Raw genomic sequence first — 24141 nt, 5'->3', positions numbered from 1 at the left:
TAGTGGTTAAGAGCTATGGCTGCTAACCAAAAGGTTGGTAGTTCGAATTCACCAGGAGCTCCTTGGAAACCCTATGGGGCAGTTCTACTCTGTCCTATAGGGTTGCTATGAGTCAGAATCGACGCGATGACAACAGGCTTTTGGTTTGATGATTGAAATTCAAGAGTTGGAAACAAAGAAAAAGGATCAGTAATTGGAAAATGTGGCCTTAGTGACAGAAACAACGTGGAAGATCCCATAAGACAATTTTGCAGAACCAAAGACTTATTCATTGCAAACACCTTTTTTGAATAATATAAACAGTGACTATACATGTGGACCTTGCCAGATGGAATACACAGTAATCAAATTCACCACATCTGTGGAAAGAGATGATGGAGAAGCTCAATATCATTAGTCAAAACAAAGCCGAGACTGACAGTGGAAGAGATTATCAATTGCTCATTTGCAAATTCAAGCTGAAGCTGAAGAAAATTAAAATAAGTCCATGAGAGCCAAAGTATGACCTTGAGTATAGCCCACCTGAATTTAGAAACCATCTCAAGAATAGATTTGATGCATTGAACAGTAATGATTGAAGACCAGATGATTTGTGAGGTGACGTGAAGTATATCATATATGAAGAAGGCAAAAGGTGATTAAAAAAGACAGAAAAGAAAGAAAAGACCAAAATGGATATCAGAAGAGACTATGAAACTTGCTTTTGAACATACAGTAGCTAAAGCAAATGGAAGAAACAGTGAAGTAAAAGAGCTGAATAGAAGATTTCGAAGGGTGGCTTGAAAAGAAAAAGTAAGTGTTGTAATGAAATATGCAATGACCTGGAGTTAGAAAACTGAAACAGAAGAACATGCTTGGAATTTCTCAAGCTGAAAGAACTGAAGAACAAATTCAGCCTCAAGTTGCAATATTGAAGGATCCTATGGGCAAAAACTGAATGACACAGCAAGTATGAAAAGATGAAAGGAATACACAGAGTCACTATACCAAAAAGAACTGGTTGTCATTCAACCATTTCAGGAGGTAGCGTAGGGTCAAAAATTAATGGTAATGAAGGAAGAGGTCCAAGCTGCATTGAATGCTTTGGCAAAAAGCAAGGTTCCAGGCATTGACAGAATACCAACTGAGATGTTTCAATAAATGGATGCAAAGTTGGAAGTGCTCATTCATCTATGCCAAGAAATTTAGAACACAGCTACCTGGCCAACTGACATGGCCATTTCAAAGAAAGGTGATCTAAGGGAATGAGGAAATTGTTGACCAGTATCATTAATATCACATCCAAGTAAAATTATGCTGAAGGTAATTGAAAAAAAACAGTTGTAGCAGTACATTGATAGGGAACTGATGAAAATTCAAGCTGGCTTCAGAAGAGGATTTGGAATGAAGGATATCATTGCTAATGTCAGATGTATCTTGGCTGAAAGCACAGAATACCAGAAAGATGTTAACCTGTGTGTTATTGACCATGTAAAGGCATAGACTGTTTGGGTCATAACAAATTATGGATAACATTGTGAAGAATGGGAATTCTAGAATGCTTATTTATGCTCATGGGGAACGTGTACATAGATTAAGAGGTAGTTGCTTGAACAGAACAAGGGGGATACTGCACAGTTTAAAATCGATAAAGGTGTGCATCATGGTTGCATCCTTTCACCACATGTATTCAATCTATGTGTTGAGTGGATAATCCAAGAAGCTGAACTATATGAAGATGAATGAGGCATCAGGATTGGAGAAAGACTTATTAATAACTCGTCAACAGTCTGCGATATGCAGATGATACAACCTTGCTTGCTGAATGTGAAAAGGACTTGAAGCACTTACTGATGAAGATCAAAGACTTCAGCATGGATTACACCTCAACATAAAGAAAACAAAAATCCTCACCACTGGACCAATAAGCAATGTTATGATAAATGGAGAGGAGACTGAGGTGGTCAAGGATTTCGTTTTACTTGGATCCACAATCAACACCCATGGAAGCGGCAGTCAAGAAATCAAATGACTACTGCACTGCACTAATCTGCTGCAAAAGACCTCTTTAAAGTTTTAAAGAGCAAAGATGTCAATTTAAGGACTAAGCTGTGCCGATCGAAGCCATGTTATTTTCAATCACATATATGCAAACGCATTACAATAAAATCGGAAGACCAAAGAAAAATTGATGTATTTGAATTATGGTGTTGGCAAAGAATATTGAATATACCACGGACTGCCAGAAGAATGAACAAATTTGTCTTGGAAGAAGTACTGCCAGAATGCCCCTTAGAAGCGAGGATAGCAAGACTTTGTCTCATATACTTCGGACATGTTATCAGGAGGGACCAGACCCTGGAGAAGGACATTATGCTTGGTAAAGTGGAGGGTCAGTGACAAAGAGGAAGACCCACAAGGAGATGGATTTGTACAGTGACTGACAATGGGCTCAAACATAGCAATAATTGTAAGGATGGTACAGGACCAGGCAGTGTTTTGTTCTGTTGTGCATGGAGTGGCTATGAGGCAGAATCAACTAGAAGGGCCCCTCACAACAACAACGTCCAATGAAGGGAATCTCTGGATATTGCAAACAGTTAAAAGGCTTGTTTGCTAATCAAAAAGTTGGAGGTTCAAGTCTACCCAGAGGCACCCTGGAAGAAGGACTTGGTGATTCACTTCTGAAAAATAAGCAATTGAAAATCCTACGTTCTACGCTGACAGACATGATGTCATAATGTGTTGGCGTTGACTCAAGGGCAACTGGTATCGCAATGAAGTCCTCTGAGACCTCTTATTGCCCTGGTTCCTCTCTGCCTTTGGATAGAGGAAGTTTCCTCAAATTCTGAGTGTTGTCTGTCTCTTTCCTTCTTCTACTGACACTCGCAAAAATTTTCTTAATTGAACTGGCTATTTGGTTTTGGTTCTCAAGATGGTTAATTTGAATAACCTATATTAAGAAGAATCGATGCTTTTGATTAAGATGTTGGTGAAGAATATTGAATATACCATGGACTACCAGAAGAATGAACAAATCTATCTTGGAAGAAGTACAGCCAGAATGCTCATTAGAAGCAAAGATGGCGAGACTGCATCTCATGTACTTTGGACATGTTGTCAGGAGGATCAGTCCCTGGAGAAGGACAATCATGCTTGGTAAAGTAGAAGGTCAGTGAAAAAGAAGAAGACCTTCAAAAAGATGGATTGACACTGTGGCTGCCACAATGGGCTCAAGCATAACAACGATCATGAGGATGGCACAGGACCGGACAGTGTTTCATTCTGTTGTTCATAGGTTGCTATGAGTTGGAACTGACTTGAGGACACCTAACAACAACATCAAGTACAACAATAAGAACATATTACAATAGTTCAGAAGATCTGACATGGACTCAAGATAGCTTTTAATTATACTTCTAAGAATTATTTTTGAATATGATTTCACATTGAAGCGTAGCAAAACTGATATTTATTAAGGAACAAAATGACTTCTTGCTTGATTTATTCCTTAGTGACAGTAACTTCTAGCTTTTAACAGATGTAACAAAATCATATTTCATGATATTATGAGGCAGCTGTCCTTGGAGGTTACTTGCTTTTATTATCCTTTTCACCACTGCTTAGGCAGTATACACACTGCCCTTGGGAAAGGGTAGGACAAGGAGAATTTCAAAATAGGCTTCTGAAATTCAGAGCAGAGACAACTGTCTTGAGAGTCAGAAGAATTTCAACCCACAAGAAAAGGTTGGGCCTTTCCAGAGTGGAAGATGTGTGGGTTCTATTAACTAGAACCTAGAAAATTTAAAGGAATTCCTGGGAAGGAATAATAGCTAAGTGCCGACTACTCGCCGAAAAATTGATGATTTGAACCCACCAGAAGCACCTCGGAAGATGAGCCTGGTGATCTACTTCTGAAAGGCCACAGCCTTGAAAACCCTATGGAGAGCTCTACTCTGCTCACATGGGGTCACCATGAGCTGGGATCGACTAAGTGACAACTAACAACTTCAACAGATAATTTAGAGTGTAGACTTTATACTATTAACACCTATGGCTTGAAGGACTCCAGAAAAGCATGACAGAGCTTTACAAAGAGGAGAGTACAAGTTGGGGATGCCATGAGTAAAGGTGTTTTTGTTAGCTGCCATTGATTTGGCCCCAACTCATGGCAACCCCAGGCACAATGTATAAAAGGGTGCCCCGTCCTGCGCCATCACCGTGATCAGTTGCAGAGCAGATCACTGTGATCCACAGGGTTTTCATCAGCTGATTTTCTGAAGTAGATCACCAGGCCGTTCTTCCTATTTTGTCTTAGTGCAAAGCTATGCTGAAACCTGTTCAGCATCTTAGCAATATGCAAACCTCCACTGACAGACAGGTGGTGACTGCAACGACATACGGGTGGTGGCTGCACATGAGGTGCATTGGCTGGGGATGTCTCTGGTACGGCTTGAACTGTGTCCCCCCAAAATACATGTTATAAAATATATGTTGTAAATCCTAGTCTCTATGTGTGTGGTTACAAACCCATCTGGGAATGGGTTGTCTATTATGTTAATGAGGCAGGATTAGTACACATTATGTCTTGAGTCAGTCCCTTTTGAGACAAAAAAGAGCTTAAACAAGCAAGTAAGCAAGCAGAGATGGGGGAAGATAGATGATACACCACATGAAAATCACCAAGGAATCGAAGAATGAGGACCTTCCCCTGCAGTCAATGGAGACAGAAAGCCTTCCCCTACGGCTGTTGCTCTAAATTCGGACTTCTAGCCTCCTAAAGTGTGAGAAAATAAATTTCAGTTATAGCAGCACTAGATAGCTAAGAGTCTCCCTCACGGAAGGCAAGAATTCTACCGCTGACCCACTGTTGCCTTTCTACGTGTGTACGCAGATATCCATTATATTCTTTCCTTATGAAATGATGCTAGGCACTCCCACCCGCCCAGTACATCCTGCCACTTTCCACTCACCTTTTCTCCAGTACTTAAATGCTTTCTGAAAAGGGAGTTTTCCTCGCTGCCTTCCATGAGAACAGCCCGGTGTGGTAGCTAGAATAACATTTCCCAGAGTCAGTTCCATAGTTTGTGAAAAATGGACTTCTAGGCCCACCTGCATGTTAGCCTAGTAAAGAGTTGACAGGAGTTCTTTGTGGGACCGGAGCACTTCTGGCGTCGCCCAAAGAATGTGCCCACAGAAAGCTATTAGAACATAGACATCACTTTCCCTGGAGTCATACAGACATGCTGTCCAGCCAGTTGTTCCGTGAATCACACTTTGGGGAACACTGGGCCAGATCCTTGGCTGTGGAGTCAGCGTGGCCTGGGTTTGCCTCTGGTTCTAGGTTTGCCCAAACCCAATCTCCCTTGAGCATCCTAAGCATTTTGTATTACTTGAAGCCTGAAGATTTTTTAAACATCTTTGGGTAGCACAAACAATTAACGTGCTTGGCTGCTAGCCGAAAGGCTAGAGGTCCCAGTCCACCCTGAGGCCCTTGAGAAGAAAGGCTTGGTGACGTACTTCTGAAAAATCAGCCATTGAAAGCCCCATGTAGCACAGTTCTACTCTGACACACATGGGGTCGCCATGTGTCACAGCCGGGTTGACAGCAACTGGTTCAATATAATCAACCGCTCTTCTGACTCCTGGCATTAAAAACTTTCTGCCCCCATATTATAACTCTCTGGGGACAAGTTTATGTCCTCCACAGACAGGACCTCCTTGAGGGCTAGGACTTTTGATGTTTCCATCCTTGTATTTCATCTGTCTAGAAAGAACTTTGAATACAGTTGGTGCCCGTTTGATATCTGATGGGTTGAATGGATTTCTTGGAGAGCTAAGAGGGTATCAAATAGGGGAATTTAAGCAAATGTAAACAGCATGTCAGTAAGGACAGGCTAGGCTCTGCTGCAGTAACAAAGAGCCTCAGAACCCTAGTGGATCAAACAATAACAATTTATTTCTTGGTCATGCTACATGAGGGTGAACTGGTGGCTTTATGCCAGTGATTCTCCCTCTAAGATCCAGGATGCTACCTGGGCCACTGCTTATTGATTTGGCAGAGGGAAAGAACACTGGAAAGTTCTCAACTGGCAACTGAATAGTCCAGACCACAAGTTGTGCAATCAACTCTGTTCATAACTCTTTGGCTAGAACTAGTCACACAATTTCAGTCAATCAGAAGGATGACAGGAAGTGCTTCCCATTGTGCCTGGAAAACAGAGCCAGAATATTGGGTAGCAGTGTTAATGACTAACACAGTACCCCATTTATAAATACATCCAATGGGCCTCTGCTGCAAGCCTGTGCCTTTCATTTTCAGAGTTAGAACCTGGAAGCCACCTTCCGCTGGATACTCCTCCTCATGAGACCTGAGCAAGGCAGGTGCCCTCTGTGTTTCCTCACGGAGGTGGATGCTGGACACAGGAGGTGTGTGAGCTCTCCACAGACCTGGGGCCTTCTGCACCTGTGGGTGCAGAGCTGGAGGAATAGAGTTCAGCACAGACTCTTATCCAAGGAAAGCATCATCCCTGTGTCTTTTGCCCCCACTCCATTCTGATATCTTTTCCTCGACTGAATAGTTCCAATTCTGTATATTGTCAATTCTAAAATTTTCTCAAAATTTTTTTTTGTACAAATGAGCATCACCTTAAAAATGCAAATATGGCTAGGAGGGTTATGTTTAAGGAGTCTTGGGGCCTCTTCACACATCTCCCCTCTCCCTGACCCCTCAAGTTGAGACAAACTTGATAGAAAGTGAGGCTGGCTCCAAGGCCAACACATGACTGATAAACATAATTAAAAAAATGCTAAACCTTACTCATAATACAGGATATGTGACTAAAGCTATTAGCTATACCTCAGAAGAAGGGGCAAACCTCAGTGTGGGGGGACTTCAGGTTTGTACAGTTCAAGCGTCTTCTTTAAAGTTGGCCACCACCCACCCGTCAGTTTGTTGTATGTACTGCAGTGGCTTGCATGTTACTATGATGCTGGTAACGATGCCACTGGATTTCAAATCTCAGCAGGGTTACCCAGGGTGGACAGGTTTCAGCAGCACTTCCAGATTAAGACAGACTAGGAAGAAAGGCCTGGTGATCTACTTCCAAAAATTAGTCAGTGAAAGCCCTATGAATCACAATAGAACGCGGGATGACATAGTGTTGGAAGATGAACCCCCCTGGGTTGGAAACATTCAAAATACACCATGGCCGCAACAATGGACTTGAGCATACCAGCAATTATGCACATGGAGCAGGACCAGGCAATGTTTGGTTCTGTTGTACATGGGGTCATGGTGAGTCAGAGCCAACTTGACGGCAACTAGCAACAACAACAATAACAACAATAGTAGCACCAATGACAACAGCAGCAACAACAACAACTTTAAAGCTGGAAAGAAAACAGGTCTCAGTCTTACTCGATTGTGGTAAAATATACTTATTTTGCAAATTTTTGAAAAACCTGTGGGTATACACTTGCTAGTTCTCTCCCAGGACCCTGGAAGAAGGGGGCCTGAAGCATAAGTCTCATTGGCTTCAGGATAAACTCAGCTCTGCTGGAGAGGGTTTTAAGCAGTGGAGAATCATGGCCAAGAAGCATTCTAAATGGGTGCACCTTTGCTCATTGGTCAACGCAACCTTTCATTCTCTGGATATGCCTCAAGATATCAATAACTCAGATTTCAGTTTTATTTTAAATTGTCAAATTATGGTATTAAACTAATAAAAGACAGAGAACCTGAGGCTGTCACTTTTCAGGTTCTTCACAAGGGAAATATCCAAGTGCCACACATTATCAGTTCGCTAATAAAACTGTCATGTCTCAAAAGTAAATCTTTTTTTTTTTAAATTTTTATTGTGCTTTAAGTGCAAGTTTACAAATCAAGTCGAACTCTCATGCAAAAATTTATAAACATCTTGCTATATACTCCTAATTGCTCTCCCCTTAACGAGACAGCACGCTCCTTCCCTCCCCTATTTCTTTTCGAGTCCATTCGGCCAGCTTCTGACCCTCTCAACCCTCTCATCTCCACTTCAGACAGGAAATGTCAACATAGTCTCATGTGTCTACTTGATCCAAGAAGCTCACTCTTCACCAGTATCATTGTCTATCCCATAGTCCAGTCCAATCCCTGTCTGAAGAGTTGGCTTTAGGAATGGTTCCTGTCTTGGGCTAACAGAAGGTCTAGGGATCATGACCTCCGGGGTCATTCAAGTCTCAGTCAGACCATTAAGTCTGGTCTTTTTATGAGAATTTGGGGTCTGCACCCCACTGCTCTCCTGCTCCTTCAGGGGTTCTCTGTTGTGTTCGCTGTCAGGGCAGTCATCGGTTGTAGCCAGGCACCATCTAGTTCTTCTGGTCTCAGGCTGACGTAGTCTCTGGTTTATGTGGCTCTTTTTGTCTCTTGGGCTCATAATCACCCTATGTCCTTGGTGTTCTTCATTTTCCTTTGATCCAGGTAGGTTGAGACCAATTGATGCATCTTAGATGGCCGCTTGCTAGCGTTTAAGACCCCAGACGCCACTCTCCAAAGTGGGATGCAGAATGTTTTCTTAACAAGTTTTATTCTGCCAAATGACTTAAATATCCCCTGAAACCATGGTCCCCAAACCCCTGCCCCCGCTACACTGGTCTTTGAAGTGTTCAGTTTATTCAGGAAACTTCTTTGCTTTTGGTTTAGTCCAGTTGTGCTGATCTCTCCTGTATTGTGTGTTGTCTTTCCCTTCACCTAAAATAGTTCTTATCTACTATCTAATTAGTGAAAACCCCTCTTCCTCCTCCCCTCCCTCCCCCCTCTTGTAACCATCAAAGATCAAAAGTAAATCTCGATGGTCGTGTTTCCAACTTTATGGTCCAGCTGCAGAATAAGAATTAATATTTTTATTTTCAGGAGCACTTCTAGGAAAATATAGATTCAATGAGGACTGGCAAACTTATATGTTGATTGGAGAACTTTAAAGGCAAAAAGAGAGCCAACATTATTAAGATGAAAAATAATTGTATGTGATTTTGAATCTTAAAGCATTACCATATGTTACTTGGGTGACTCCCAATATTAGGGAAAAAAATGTAAAAAAAGGAAACAAAAACTCATGTTCCATTTTTAACCATTTATATCTTGAGATGGTTTTGGAACACGGTTGTTAAATGTATGTGAACATTGCAAAAATGTAAGAAACTTTTTTTTAAAAAGTCTATAACATTTAGTATTTTTGCAGTTACGAATTTCCAAGGACTAATGGGCTCAGCTATGAGTTGGAATCAATTTGACAGCAACAGGCTGGGTTTTGGTTTTTAGTGGCTCAGCAAACAACGAAATAAAAAATAGGCAAGGACAAACAAATTTTTAAGAATGAGCTGCATCAAAACAAAACAAAGCAAACAAACAGAAAAATGAAGACAATTACTACTGATGACAAGGAAAAAAGAAAGGCTTAAGTGGCTCTGAAATTTGAAGGGTTAATTTAAGGTCCCTATTTAAAAAATTTTTTTTTTTTTTATTAAATAAGGATATAAAAATCTACAGTTACTCTATTAGCTGGTTGTGCCACTTGATTAAGGAAGCTTTATTAAGTACCTAATAACCCAGAGCAGTGGCCTCGGCTTCTGAAAGTCACTGATCTTTCACCATTCAAACTAAAGGAGTATTACTAACACTGCTCCTTTTTTAAGCATCACTTTTGCTATTTCATTAAAAATTCAAATAACTCAAAGGCCAGATACTTACTCAAAAATCAAAATGCACTAAGCTAGGTGGAATGCCTTAGACAAACAGGTTAGCTGTAGCATTTGTTGCATTGTCTCCAATCCCCTTCTAAGATCCATTGAACATGTGCCCCAATCATGTACAAATTTGGGAGAAAGATGTGGTAGTCTGCTTTCATAAAGATGAAAGCCTTTGAAACCCCATGGGGCAGTCCTACTCTGTCCTATAGGGTTGCCATGAGTTGGAATCAATTTCATGGCAATAAGTTGTATAAATTAAGAAGCCCTGGTGGCACAATGGTGAATGAAGTACTTGGCTTCTAAATGAAAAGTTGGAGGTTTGAACCCATCCAGTGGATCTGTGGAAGAAAAGACCTGACCATCTGCTTCCATGAAGATTATAGCCTAGAAAACCCTATGGGGCGGTTCTATCTGTCTTCTAGGGTCACTATGAGTTAGAATTGACTTGTCAGCACACAACAGCAATGACATGTACAAATTTCACCCAAATTGGAGATATTCTGGATATCACCTATATCGAAGATTTCTAGTACAAATTCTGTTTGGCTTTTCCAATCCACCAGGGCTAATCAGGGAGAAACTAACTCTAAGAATTCATTCTTGGCACTGAAAGCCCACTAGATGCCCCAGAACTTTGAGTCTTTGATTCACCCAGAATTCCTTATTCAATTTTAGGTTTCTTCGACCTGACTGGGAAACCCTGGTGGCATAGTGGTTAAGTGCTACAGCTGCTAACCAAGAGGTCAGCAGTTCAAATCCGCCAGGCACTCCTTGGAAACTCTATGGGGCAGTTCTACTCTGTCCTATAGGGTTGCTATGAGTTGGAATCGACTCGAGGGCAGTGGGTTTTGGTTCTGGGTCCTACCTGATTGATTACCTGATATTGCCAGAGCCTACAGTGCAACAACAAGCTAAGAAGCCATGTTAGAGGGTGAGTGTTTAACCTTGACACCAAGGAGCTCAAATGGTTACCTCTCTTGCAAAGAGGTAGGAAGACCAAGGGATTTTTTAGAAAACAGTCTGAGCTGCTTGAACATAGGATAAATGGATGATAAAGGTCCCTAAATATCTTAGAGAGCACTGTTATAATAATTTTACTTTGGGAAAATACTCAGAGCAGGTGTTACCATTTGCCCTCTGCAGTTGTTAAAAACACCCAAAGAACAATGACTTTTAAGCAGAGAAAGGCCTCTGCTGGAGAGATTTCTTTGTTCTACTCAGTTGATAAAAACGACCTTCCAAAGCTACATTCTCAAATTTCAATTAATGTTTATTCATTCACTCAATCTAGGGCTGCCTGATTAAATCCAGGATCCACCAGTTAAATCTGAATTTCAGATACACAAAGCATGATTTTTTTTTTAGTATATGTATGCCCCAAATATTGCAAAGAATATACTTATACTAAAACAATTATGTGTTATCTTTCTGTTTGACCACTTAATTCAATCCTGCATAAATAAGTGCTAGCAACCATGTGAAAGCTGGACAACGAATAAGGAAGAGTGAAGAAGAACTGATGCCTTTGAGTGATAGTGTTGGCGAGGAATTCTGAATGTACCATGGACTGCCAGAAGAACGAATAAATCTGTCTTGGAAGAAGTACAGCCAGAATGCTCCTTAGAAGCAAGGATGGTGAGACTTTGTCTCACATATTTTGGACATGTTTTCAGGAAGGACCAGTCCCTAGAGAAGGACATCATGCTTGGTAAAGTGGAGGGTTAGTGAAAAAGAGGAAGACCCCCAAGGAGATGGGTTGACACAGTGGCTGCAGCAATGGGCTCCAGCGTAACAATGATTGTAAGGATGGCACAGGGCCAGGCACTGTTTTGTTCTGTTGTACACAGGGTCGCTATGAGTCAGAACCCACTCGATGGCACCTAACAACAGCAACAGCAACAACCCCAATACAGCACTGACTACATATCAGACACTTAACATGGTTTCCACGTATTTAACTCTTGCAGTAACCAGAGGAGGTAGCTAGTACCTCCACTTTACAGATGTGAAAATGAAAGCCCAGAGAAATAAAGTAAACATTTGCCTATGGAATTAAGTGTCTTAAAACTGGGCACCTAGAATCCCAGATGGTTGTCGTTCTTGCAGAGGTAGGCGGGGCCAAGTTTTTCTCTAGAAAAAGTTCTGAGCTGCTTGGACATAGGATAAATGTCTGATCAAGGTCTCTAAGAATCTTATAGAACATTATTATAATAATTTCAGTTAGGAAATATTCAGAGCAGGTGTTACCAGTTGCCCACTAGTCATTAAAAACACCCATCCCCACTGAGGTTGAGTCAATTCCGACTCATAGTGACCCTATAGGACAGTGTAGAACTGTCCCATAGAGTTTCCAAGGAGCACCTGGCGGATTCGAACTACAGATCTCTTGGTCAGCAGCCAGCAGCTGTAGCACTTAACCACTACACCACAAAAACACCCAAAGAATATTAAATTTGAAGCAATTAATTCCTTCTAAGGTTTTAAGGTAAACTGGCTACAATGAATACCTCTTGATGGCTGAACAGTCTGACCTGCTACTTGTCTGCTATAAGCTATTGAAGCTCTGCTACTGCCAAAATGAAGATTTCTGTTTTAACAAAACACTGTTTATTACGCACCTTCCATATGTCAGATCTGGGAGGTCCACAGATACTAAGACAGAGAAAGGGGGAAACACACATAAAGAGACAATTGAAAGGTAATATTCCAAGTGAGAGATACATAGTATCTACGTGAACACAGAGCAGAGCAGGGCTACCCATCTTGATACCAGGGTGCTATAGGGACGTCTTCCTGGAGGAGATGATGGCTGAACTCATTTTAAAGAATGAGGAAGCGTCCCTTGGGCAGGAAGCTGGGAAAGTTGTACATGGAGGTGACAGGATGAAGAGGAAGCTTGTCCCTGAGGCTCATCAGACAGCTGGAGCTGCCAACCCTGACCACGCTTCTAGTATAAGAAAATGATATTTCAGTGCCAGCCCAAAGAAGAATGTCTGGTTCTGCAATGTCAGGTCACCTACCAGAACGAACACAGCTCTACTCTGTTATTTCTGGACTCTCCTCATTTTAACGTTATTTTTCTTGGTGCTGAAGTAGCCGAGGCACAAGACATCAATTCAATCAGGTTTTAGTGCATATTAAATGGAGCAAAGGCACAATCAGAGAAAATGCTGGTGCTACCTTTCCTCACGTTGGAGTTAAAAGACTGAAATATACACCCTCTACCCATGTCACTGAGGGTCACACAGGTAACCTTGCTGGTATTTAGAAATACTGGTGGCAGAGCTTCCAGCGTCATAGCAACATGTAAGCCATCACAGTACGCCAGACTGACAGATGAGTGGTAGTCGAAGGAATTACTTTTACCTATTTCTGTTTCAAATCTTTAATAATTTAGAACAATTGCAAGTGACTTAGGGTACTGTCCAGGATGAAGTTGGTGATGCCCCTCCCCCTGTCCAATGCATAAAAATCCTTAAAGTAAGTAACATTGAAAAAAAATCTCCAAAGTTTTTTATTTTGCAATAGGAATGAGAATAATTTCTACCTCGGATTCAAATGTGACAGGTCTGCTTTATTTAAATGTATGTGTGTTCCTTTCTTCTATTGGTTAGAAGCCAGTGAAAACCTCAAACAATTCTAAGTAGATTGGAAACTTGCTCTAGTTATGCTTTGTAAGATTTATTCTGTATTTTACAACACATATGGTGTTTTATTGGACTGAGACCTTATACTCCATATAAAGTCAATTTATTTATTTATTTTTAACCAAATAAAGATGACTTTGCTAGATCAAATTCAGATAATATTAACATTTATGGACAAAGTCCAAACTTTCTCTGGTTTCCTGCAATCATGTAGAAATGAGAGCAGTCATGGCAATTTTATTAACGCCATTTACTTGTCAGAAGCCACATGGGCAAACATAACAAGAAAACATAAAACCATAAACATTGATAATTGGACTTTTAGGACATTCTTCATAGCCTTACGGATTTTATTAAATAAATGCCACAATAATTAAATTACTGCAAAATTTTAACTAAATGTTTATTATTTACTTTGGCTTAAAATAAAAAACCCTGAAACTTTCTAATATCTCATGTTCCAAAATTAATATATTTGACTTACTAAAATACAAACATATTACACTGAGTTAGGCTCCTATCTGAAACTCACAGACTAGCTTTAACGCTGCTGATGCATGCTGGGAAACTCCTCTAACCTCTCAAAACCTCATTTTCTCAGCGGTGAAGAAGACCAGCTTTGTGATTTTAAGAGTGTTTTCAAGTCATAAGAATCTATAATACAAGATAAGAGCTTTCAAAAACTACTCAGAGGACCACGAAACTATACCGTGATTTCAAATGTACAAAATGTCCTGTTTTTTAACATCAACTAGTCAGTTTTAGTCAGTGAGATTGGGTCATTTAGACCAAGCAACACCGAAAAAGAGGGTTGAACAGTGTTTACCCACCATGAAAAAGAAAATTATTATTGTTTTCAATCGACAAAGAGATGGCCTCCCTTGAATTGCATAGGCATAATACCTCTATTTTGATGTGCAAAAGATGTCAAAGATGACATCTTTTACGAAGATGACAAAGATGTCACCTTGATGATTAAGGTGCACCTGGCTGAAGCCACGGTCTTTTCAATTGCCTCGTATGTATGCAAAAGCTGGACAATGAAAAAAAGAAGACAGAAGAATTGATGGATTTGAGTTGCAGTGTTGGTAAAAAATATTGAATAAATCATCGACCGCCAGAAGAGCGAACAAAACAATCTTAGAAGAAATAAAATCAAAATGCTGCTTAGAAGAGAGAATAGTAAAGCCTCATCTTGTTTACTTCGGACACATCATTAGGAAAGGGTTAATCTCTAGAAAAGGACATCATGTTTGGTAGAGGGTCAGCGAAAACAAGGGAAATCCTCGATGAATGGATTGACATAGTAGCCACAACAATGGGCTCAGACATGCCGAGAATCATGAAGATGGCGCAGGACTAGGCAATGCTTCATTACACGTAAGACCGCCCTGAGTCAAACCTGACTTGACAACAACTAACAACAATGCCTCTACTTTAGCTTTTTAATAACTGATTCCAGCCACAGAAAACCTTTTAACCAATTTTTCTTTAAGTTTTCAATCTGGAACTTTATCAGGAAATGCAAATGTTAAGAAGTCTGAAGAACAGCAGGGGGTGCCAGGATCACTACCAAAACCAACGAACACTTGGCGTTAGAAACAGTGCCAGGAAATCCCAGGGAGTGTATCAGAGAGAATGAGCAACAGCCAGGTGGGAGCAAAATATTTTCAAAATACATTTGGGAAACTGCCAATGAAAATGGTTTACGTTTAATTACAGAATCCATTTCCAGATCAAGGGCTAGGAGTCTCTGTCTTGGGTATTTTCTGGAACATCACATTTACTTTGTTGTTGTTGTGTGTCACCGAGTCGATTACGACTCATAGCAACCCCAGGTGACAGGCTAATACTGCCCCACAGGGTCTCCTAGGCTGTAATTTTTACGGGAGCAGATCTCCAGGTCTTTCTCCTGTGGAGCTGCTGGTGGGTTCGAACCACAGATCCTTCAGTTAGCAGCCGAGTGCTTAGCCACTGCGCCACCAGGGCTCCTTCACATGCACACTGGGGCACTGTATTTGAAAGAGGGAACAGTGCCAGACTGGAGCCTGCTTGGGGCTGGTGAAGCAGGAGGCCAGAAGACAGGCTTTGGCGTATGAGCAATTCCTGAAGTCAGGGGGCAGACAGATGTAGCTTGAGGACCAGAATCCTTGAGGTGGCGTCTTTGTATACTTGAGATGGTCTCATGAGCAACATGGGAAAAGCTTCTGTGTCGGTGGAGGGACACAGAGCTAGGGTTGGTGGGACTGACACAAGGGTCAGGTCTGGGGTAACTGTGAGAAAGAGGTTTTAAGCAAATACAGCTGCCCACAAGCAAATCAGTTAACTTGGGAAGTTTCCAAAAGCCATGGCTTCCTACCCTTCATTCCCTAGAGATTTCAGAGGTTCACGAATCTGAGGAGAGGTTGGCGTTGATGACTAAGAATCTATAATTCAAATGGATTAATTACACTTGTCATCATGCTAAATTGTATAGTCTGATTTCCTTCTAGGAAATAAGTATGAGATTACATGTGCTTTTGAAACACAAGTCCGCTGCTTCCAAATAACAGGTTATAAAGACCGTGATGACCTCAGGGATCTGTTACTGAAACAAACTAATGATTAAAACTGGCCAAGAGACTATAGGAGTGATTAAAGAATTTTCTAACGGTTATTCTCTGTTGATACACATTGGACCCAGTGGGGTCTCTGGTCATGATACGCGTGTGTGTGCTCATCCGTACGTATGCACAGACACCCACCCAGACATACACATTTATAGGCTGAAAGTAGGCAGTGGCTTATCTGGAAACAGGCATTCTTTCTGGAAAGGCATATCAGGCCTGCCTGTTTATTACATGAGGCAACACAAAGGCTTCTGGAGCCTTACTGCCTGGGTTCAAATCCAGCCTCTACCACTTACTAGCTGTGTGGTCCTGAGTGACTTACCCAATCCCGGTGGATCTCAGGTGGTCCCTGGAACAACAGCATCAGCATCACTTAGGAACACGCTAGAGATGCAAACGCTCAGGCCCCCTACCCCCCAGACCTCCTGAGTCAGCGGCTCTGGCAGTGGGGTCCAGAAATCTATTGTGATAAGTCCTGCCGTGACTTCTGAGGCATGCTCACACCTGAGAACTCTTGCTCTATCTCCAGGTGCCTCAGTTTCCTCATTTACAAAATGAGGGAAATAATAGCGTTGTTAGGAGAAATAAACCAGTTGATATACATTTGCAGGGGCCCTGGTGGCACAGTGGTTAAGTGTTTGGTTCCTAATCAAAAGGTCGGCAGTTCAAATCCACCAGCGGCTCCTTGGAAACTCCACGGGGCAGTTCTACTCTGTCCTATAGGGTCACTATGAGTCGGAATTGACTCAAGGGCAATGGGTTACTTGGGTGACTTACACACAGGCAGTGTTTAGAACAGTGCGTGGAGCCTGCTAAGCAGTATTTAAGCATTGTCTCATAATATTATACACGCATTCATAGCCGTTAAGAAAAAAAGAGTAACATTGACTGGAATGTTCATGTTATTTGGAAGCAGAAAGAAGGGGAAAACTTACTGCGCTAAGTGTAATAGTTAAAAATAATGAAACTCGCTGGAATGTGGACTGGAGAAAAACTCAGGTTTCTTAAATCAGGGCTTGCAGGAATTCCCAGGGAGGAAAGGTCAGCCAACCTGTTCATCAGGAAGCAGCCCTACCACCCTCATGGCCTGCGTCTTCACACTCCACCCTGTAGCCTTTCTGAGGGACATAATGTGGGGTCCACTTAAGACCCCACATAACCCGTTATCACTGAGTCAGTTCTGACTCCAGGCAACCCATGTGTTACAGAGTAGAACTGCTCCACAGGGTTTTCTCGGCTGCAATCTTTATGGAAGCGGATAGCCAGGCCTTTCTTCTGTGGTGCCCTGGGTGAGTCTGAACCACCAGCCTTTAGGTTAGTAGTGGAAGGCAAACCCAGGGACTTAAGACTCCACACAGGATGACTTTTATTGAAGAGGAAAAGGGTTTGGTCTAAAATGCCACAGCTACATGGTGATGCCCAAGATTGAGGTTAATCAGGCTGTATAGTGCTTTGGAACTAAAACATTAGAGATTAGCTTTTTCAGAGATTAGCCCGGGTGGTGCAATGGTTAAACGCTCGGCTGCTAACTGAAAGGTTGGCAGTTTGAACCCACTCAACAGCTCTGTGGCAGAAACACCTGCTGCCATAAAGATCACAGCCTAGGAAGCCTTATGGCGGCAGTTCCACTCTGTCACAGGGGGTCGCTGTGAGTCGAAATCTACTCGACAGCAACTAGCAACAAAAACATCAGCTTATGGAGGCTCTGTAAGAGTAAGAGGAAAACAGACACTTTAAGCTCATCTTCCTGAAATCTCAGAAAAGTAAGACCTGTTCTATCCAGGATAGGAGGAGTGATGGAGATTCTGGGTAAGGTTTCCTGTATGGCGCAGGGCTCTGAAGGGAAGGAGTGGGAGAAAAATAGCACTTGAATTATAGGAGGCAAAGTGAGAGAGGAGGGAGGGAGAGAAAGGAGGGAGAGAGGGAGAGGGAGGGAGGGAGGGAGGAAGGGGAGAGAGAGGAGGGAGAGGAGGGAGGGAGGGAGAAGAAGACAGAGAGGATGCACTCATGCCCTTGTGTGTGTGTCTGTTTAAATGGGAGTGGCTTGAGAAACTTTCCAAGAGTAAATAAAGTAGAGGAAAAGACAGGTTAAAGTGCAGGGAAGACAAGGATAACCAGCGGAGCATTTCAGAGAAGAAAGGAGGAGATGTGATCTAGGATCAAAGTGCTGGGAGCAGCCTCCTCAGGTAGAAGGCTGTCACTCTCTCAGTAAGGGTACCTGAGAAGAGGTGAAGGGGGGTAGAGACAGGGCAGAAGCCAGCAAGGACAAGGTGCAGTGTGGATGTAACCCTATCAGGTACAGTGCCGGTCCCCATGAGAGAAGTGTGCTGACCACCATCTTCCCTGCACTGTTAAATGCCAATCAAGGCACTTCTCAGTGTAGGTGTAAGGGCCTTCCAGAACGGCGCTGGAGTTAATGAAACAAGCAAGCAGGCAAACAAACACTTTGTGTTTTAGCATTTGCAAAGAATACAAAACACTCCTAATATTTAGGATCCGAATAAACAGAGTTGGTTTATTTGCATTAGAGAACCCAATGTGGTGTGCAGCCCTGCCTTCCTATGGAGCCCTGGTGGTGCAATGGTTAAGCTCTGGGATGCTAACCGAAAGGCTGTTGGTTAAAACTCACACCCACTGGTTCCTTGGGACAAAGACTTGGAGATTTTCTCCCCTAAAGATTAGCGCCTAGGAAACCCTAAGGGCAGTTCTACACTGTCACCTGGGCTCACGACTCAATGGCACCCAACTACAACAACCTGCCTTCCTACAGAAGGAGGAGAAATCCCAGTCGGAGCTTTGCCACAGGACATTGCTCTCAGGTTCTGTCATTTAAGATAAACAGCAACAACAAGCAGTTGAGTGTGATTCTGCCACATCTCTCTGAGAAGCAGTTAGTCTCCTGGAAACTTTTCTTCCCAGCGTTAGAATTCAGAAAAGGTTCAAGCTGGGAGTCTGGGGATGGCTGCTGCAGACCTGTTCTTTGGTGGCTGGAGGGCGCTCCTGACATACCCAGTGCCGTTGAGTGGATTCCACAGGACAGAGTAGAACTGCCCCACAAAGTTTCCAAGGAGTGCTGGGCGGATTCAAACTGCCGGACCCTTTGATTAGCAGCCTGACATAGAATCTTTATTTTGCAAACCGGTTGGTATCAAACGAACTCAGCGCTACTGTGGCTGTAATTACGATTGTTTCAAGAGGGGATCTGATATTAAAAGATCGATCACTCTTTACCAGAAGTGTTTTTTTCTCTTTATTGGCCTTTGTCTTAAAATACAAGATTTAAAGTGAAAAGAAGAAAAAGGCAGTATTTCATTTGTTTCCAGCTTTTTAAATACGTTGAGGTCACTCTTGGAAGAAAGTACACAAAAGCTTTGTAACAATCACAGTGATAACGTAATAGCTGTTTTTTAAACTCGAGTTAGATTTGCAAACATCCAGACGTTTGGTCTGTGCTGACAAAGTCCAGATGACTGATGACATTGTTGCAGTTTTTACACAGCTGCAGGCCTTCAGGGGGCCACAACCCTTTTAGTTGCAACGATGTAATTAGAAGTCGAAATGATCCTCATCTCATGTAGGACCCTTGTCAGCAAACGAAAGTCACGAACCAAATCTACCCACGGCCATTTCTTCAGGTATCCTCCCTCTATGGCTGCCTTTGCTCTACGAGGTAGGGCTGAGGACATACTTGGAACAGAGAGTGTATGGCCCACACAGTGGAAATATTTACTATCCGGCCCTTTGCAGAAACAGTAGGTATCTCCTTTCCTTATCCAACTGGCTTCCTTATAGAGATGTCTTTGTTAGGTGTCCTTCAGTGGATTCCATCTCACTGTGACCCTACAGGATGTCACCAGGGTCCAAATGTCTTTAAGAAGTTCTAATAAATCAATGTAATTTACATGTATATTAATGATAAACAATTTGAGAAGATACACTAATGATTTTGGTCATTACTCAGGGGCAAGCTGAATGGATTTAATATCGAGAAGGCGATCGGGTTAACTGCGCTTCACCTTGGAAATCGCTATGGATTCAGTTAGGAAAATGGCTAATTTCAGATGCACAGGTAAATGAATGACTAATACATTCTTCACAGTTTTAATTTTTGTAATTTATTCCATGAGAATTTTAAATGATACATACCTACCAAACCAAACCAAACACATTGCTGTCAAGTCGATTCTGACTCATGGTAACCTATAGGACAGAGTAGAACTGCGCCATAGAGTTTCCAAGGAGCACCTGGTGGATTTGAACTGCCAATCTCTTGGTTAGCAGATGTAGCTTTTACCCACTACACCACAAGGGTTTCCAATACATAAATATATACGTATATATGTAGTACCACAAGAAATGATGGAACGTTCAAATTTAGACTAGAAAGATTTAAGTCCTACTAAATTTATTAGGTCGTAACTGTTATTAATATGCATATTTAATGACCAATATTAATTTGACATGCAGATGTAAAATGCTAAAAAATAAGGAAAACATTTCTGAATGAAGAATCATTTTACTATTTTTGCTGTATTCTTTACAACTTCAAGTCTTGTGAAATTCAAACATTAAATTTACCCTTTCAACCTGTTATTTAGTGATTTAAAAAATGTAGTCACCTTCATACTCACAATTTACAAGAAACCTGAACCAATAAGTATTTACTTAAAAAGACAGAAATGGGCTTCCCAGCAAGACTTATCGGGTAAGAAGGGACAAGATGCTGTTGTCCCTTCTCTTTTAGTGTCTAGCAATGAAAATATAAATTTAAAGCAATTCTGCCTTTTTTTACTGGATTGAAAAACAGAAGAAAAGGCCGTATCACATCTATTGCCTATAGATTCTTATGTGCTCATCTGTACAAGACCTGGTGGTGTTTCCCAATAAAGATTTTCACTCTTCCCATAAACTATATATGATATACATGTGTGTGCGTATATAGATATGTTTGTGTGTATATATATATATAAATATGTACACATACACTGTTTACTATATTAATATAATATTAACATTATGTATGTACATATGCACATAGATATTAATGTGCATCTGGTACTGAAGATGAAAGAATGATAACAATGTCTTCTGTGCTGTTGTTAGTTGCAATCCTTTTGGAAGCAGATCGCCAGGCCTGTCTTCTGAGCTGCATCTGGAATGAGTCTGGGTGGGTTCAGATGCCAACCTTTTGGCTAGTAATCTAGCGCTCAGCCATTTGTGCCACCCAGGAACTTCTAATGCCTTCCATAGCACCGGCTCTTATTACACAGATTCACTCTCTGCCTTCTGGGCACTAGTTAACTCTACACTGTGTGGAGTTGCTATAAAGGAAGTTGGGAGCCTTGGGTGGTGCAGACTGTAACACAGCTCTGGCTGCTAACTGAAAGCTTCCAGTCCACTCAGAGGTCCCTCAGAAGAAAGGCCTGGCAATCTACTTCTGAAAAATCAGCCACTGAAAACCCAGTGGAGCACAGTTTTACTCTGACACACATGGGGTCACCAGGAGCTGGAAAGGACTGGACAGTAACTGGTTCTTATAAAGGAAGTATGAACATTTGAAGCTGGACCCACAGAAACGCATGCCTTCTTCTTTGTTTTTTTCCATTTCCTAGTTGATTCTGGTGTTGTAGTTGCATGCTGTGAAGGCGGTTCCAACTCCTAGTGACTCTTTAGGACAGAGTACAACTGCCCCATAGGGTTTCCTAGGCTGTAAGCTTTATGGGAGCAGACTTCTAGGTCTTTTCTTCCATCATTTTTGCTGCAATAGTGTGAACAGGGATATGCATGTTTTTATTTGGGTGTGGACACTGATTGAAAGAGCAAGATATGAAGGTGGGCAGCACTGACCCACAGTCCTGGAAAACTTATATCACCAAACCAAACAAAAAACTGAACCCGTTGCCGTCAAGTCGATTCCGACTCACAGCGACCCTAAAGGACAGAGTAGAACTGCCCCATAGGGTTTCCAAGGAGCTCCTGGTGGATTCAAACTGCTGACCTTTTGGTTACCAGCCAGAGCATTTAACCACTACGCCACCAGGGTTTCCACTCATATCACAGAGGAGGGAAATGCGGCCAGAGAAGGATCAGGACTCAACCCCTGGCCAGTTAGTATCAGATTCAATAGTTTTATCATAAAATCATGCTGTTTTATTCTCAAGTGCATAAGGATTTGGCTTCCACATTAACTGTGTCTCCACTGGATTCAGAAAGGCAAGGCGAGGCCCTTACAGGTGTCCAAAGCCAAGGTACGTTCCAGAGCGAGAGGAGGAGCAATGGTCCGCAGACAGAAGAGAAGCCTCTTACTGACGGATTTCACCTTATCCACGCATACCCATACACTCATGGCTTTCTCAAGTTTACAGTTAGAAAAAAAATTAGTTAAGCAATTAAATACCTTTCATTTGTATACCTAAGAACAAAATGGGGGGTGGGGGTGGGGAGGTCAGTTAAAAAGAAAACAAGTTATTTTGGTAATTCGCTTCTTAATTTCTGCGTCCTTCCAATCAGAGAGGTAAGATCAAGTATAAGGAAATGACAATAATGGGTTTTATTACAACAATTTATATTTGAGCATCCAAACACTTCCAGCACCTAAAGATATTTCAGTGATAAGTTATATCTAACTGCTGAGGTAGATAAGAAAATTTGCATCATGTTGGTGAGAATCCAACAGCCCTTTTCACATACAAACATATTCTCATAGCTCTCTCCAGACATTTTGAAATAAAACCTATATTACAAATTGATCTAAGATAAATCACTGTTTCTCAAATGCAACCATTGGCTAGCATCTTTGTAAAAGCCCTCTTCAACCAAAAGTCAATATCCAGCCATTTGATTTAGTGCAGACAACTGAGGTTTGACGAAAGCAAGCAAGTGTGAAAACTTAAGACCATTAAAGCAAATACAGGGCATTTTATAGATGATGAAAATAATTGCATATAAATCCTGCATTCTATTTCAATCTCTCACAAAATCGTCCCGTCCTACGTAGTTAAGGGTCTTGACTGAGTTGGCTTTAATGTTCCAAAAATAATCTACTAAGGCAGAGTTTTCCCATCAGCTGTGGACTGCTCTCATCACCTTCAAATACTTCTCATTAAATAGGGATTAATCCACAAGGCCCCCCACTCCGCTAAAGACCCACCATAAATATATAATATAGTTCAGTGAAAGTTGCTAACATCATCGTAAAGCCAGTGACATCCTGAAGAGCTTAGCAAGTCTGTGTGTTTAATGAGTTCATAAAGGATTCTGTTGCCATGGAAGCTGGACAGCTATTCTGCATTGAAGTCCCATTCAAAGTTGTAAATTTCTGTTTCCTTCCCTCTAAGAGGCATCTCACCGCACCCCTTCCTTTCTTCATTCCTTTCAGCTGCCAAAGCTTACAGAGAAAGATCCCACCAGTACCTCCAAACCTGGGGTGAGGAAGCTGGTGGAAGAACTACAGGTGCCATGTAAAATGAGAAAGTGATAATTTAATAAAGAACTGTTAAGTGTCTAAAGGGAGCTGTTAAATTATGAGTTGATTTTGAAGGTGATCTGGAGACGGACAGGACTGCTCTTCAGAGACAGGGCTCATCTGGGAGAGGTGGTTGCTGAGGACCGGGCTGATTGTCAGCTGCCCTCTGTAACAGCACTGATCAAACACAGCGCAGTCACTGGTGCGCCTTGATGTCTACCAGGGAAAGCGGTTCAGGGATGTTAAAGGTGTATATTACTGGGGGCTTTTTTTTATTGCAAAGCAACAAATGCTGTAGTTCCTCTTGGAGATTCCCAGGACACAGTAATATACTAAACCAAAAAAGAAAAAACAAAACCCGTTGAGTAGTTGATTCCGACTCATAGCGACCCTATAGTACAGAGTAGAACTGCCCCATGGGGTTTCTAAGGCTGTAATCTTTCAGACTGCTACATCTTTCATCCACGGATCAGCTGGTAGGTTTGAACTGCCGACCCTTTCAGTTAGCAACCATGTGCTTAACCACTGTGTCAAAAGGGTTCCTTAACATACTAACGGGATCTGTTAAATTTGGTCTCAACAAGTTTTCCTCAAACCCTCTGGTCATAGAAGGCTTTTCATGACAACCCTTAAAGATCCAAAGGAACAGAATACTATCCTACAGCAAAAATTTCCCTGGAATGGAGAGGAGGGCACAAAACCCAGAGCCGAT

General features: G+C 41.8%; 1 protein-coding gene across 1 annotated transcript in view; it reads right to left on the bottom strand.

Moving 5' to 3' along the window:
- Window positions 1–24141, bottom strand: part of FBXL7 (F-box and leucine rich repeat protein 7) — a 515561-nt gene that overhangs the window by 115455 nt on the left and 375965 nt on the right. The gene's annotated exons all lie outside the window — the stretch shown is intronic.

Source organism: Loxodonta africana, chromosome 2 (assembly GCF_030014295.1).
Source record: "Loxodonta africana isolate mLoxAfr1 chromosome 2, mLoxAfr1.hap2, whole genome shotgun sequence".
Taxonomy (NCBI): Eukaryota; Metazoa; Chordata; class Mammalia; order Proboscidea; family Elephantidae; genus Loxodonta; species Loxodonta africana.
This window is presented reverse-complemented; position numbering and strand designations above follow the sequence as displayed.